This window comes from Penaeus monodon, chromosome 19 (genome assembly GCF_015228065.2).
Source record: "Penaeus monodon isolate SGIC_2016 chromosome 19, NSTDA_Pmon_1, whole genome shotgun sequence".
NCBI classification, from domain to species: Eukaryota; Metazoa; Arthropoda; class Malacostraca; order Decapoda; family Penaeidae; genus Penaeus; species Penaeus monodon.
In genome coordinates, this window is record NC_051404.1 from 1,812,456 (window position 1) to 1,813,845 (window position 1,390).

Consider the following 1,390-nt stretch of genomic DNA (forward strand, 5'->3'; position numbering starts at 1 on the left):
GAGTTGACCTTGATATACTTGACCAGACAACAAACGACGGTTGTTCCCTCAGTCCAACTCGTCTCACTTGGAAACAACAAAGGGAAGTTAGTTGTTCTGGTGTTCGAATTTTGAATTCATTAAGTTCGAAATCATGAATCTTTTTCGGGCATTCTCTTTAACTGAAATCCATGATGCTGCAATTATTCTTTTACTCAAAATGCATTTTCTGGTTATTCTATTTTTCGGGGATTAAAGAGTTTTAACTATCTAATCAAAATTATTCACTTTCATTTATTTTCATTCATAAAAAATCATAAAATTTTTGTCTTTTTTTTCAAAGAGCATACTTCTATTTCAAGAAGATTTATACTAGTTTTTATATACTCATCATAAAAACTACCTTGTGAAAGACATTTCAGTTCTTGCAATCATCAATATTATCATTGCAGAAAGCTGAACCATCGCTGACCGGTCATGCTACTATCAAAAGTCACATCTTTCGATATTAACACTTTCGCTAGTTACATCTTTATAAGGAATTAAATAACGAATTGAATTAGTTAAAGGATATTTTTCGGATTATTCACATTTGTATGAAGATGATAAAAAATAAAGATATGATAAAAATATAGACACAGAGAGAGAAAATAGCATTAAAAATACGAAATTATTATAAAGCTGATGTGCATTTTGGATTTATTCGTTGTGTTCAGTGCCATTTCATTTTTTTTTTTAAGTTATTACAAACTTTTTGTTTGACAGCTCATTTCAACAAGGTTATGAAATAATAGATATATTATGATGGAAGTGAGACATGCAGAGATATCCTGATAAAGAAAAAAATCGTGTCAATTTGAATACCATTTTTAACGACCGTCCTCCATCAGATATTTTGATGATATTGCTATTGTTATCTTCTGGATAGCAATATCGCTACATGTCAGTTTTATTACTTCATTTATAGCCATTCTAATACTCGACAGTTCTCTACTGCGTGTCAATAAAAAAACAGCAATTTTAGCTTAATATATCAAAATACATCAAATTCATATGATATAATGATTAAATAGTTATGTAACATAATAATTTGTTATAAAATTTTCTTGGGAGACACACACCTCGCATACATATCTTTAAGGCTTTGGTAGCCTTTTAAGGATATTAATCACATCCTTGATATTCAATGAAATAATAAAAAGGGGTAATTCGTAAATGTACTGAGAAGTTTTCTGTTATATGGAGCCAGTTATATGTTAACGTGGTCGATTACCCAAAAGGTCAGCTCGCGTTTAATTGAGAAGCATTGATGCAAATACACAGGTTTCTACATTTCGCTACCAAAGTGTGGAACAATTTTCCAGTTGAAGTTTTCCCTGCAAACTACAGCGTTTCTGGTTCCATGAAATAG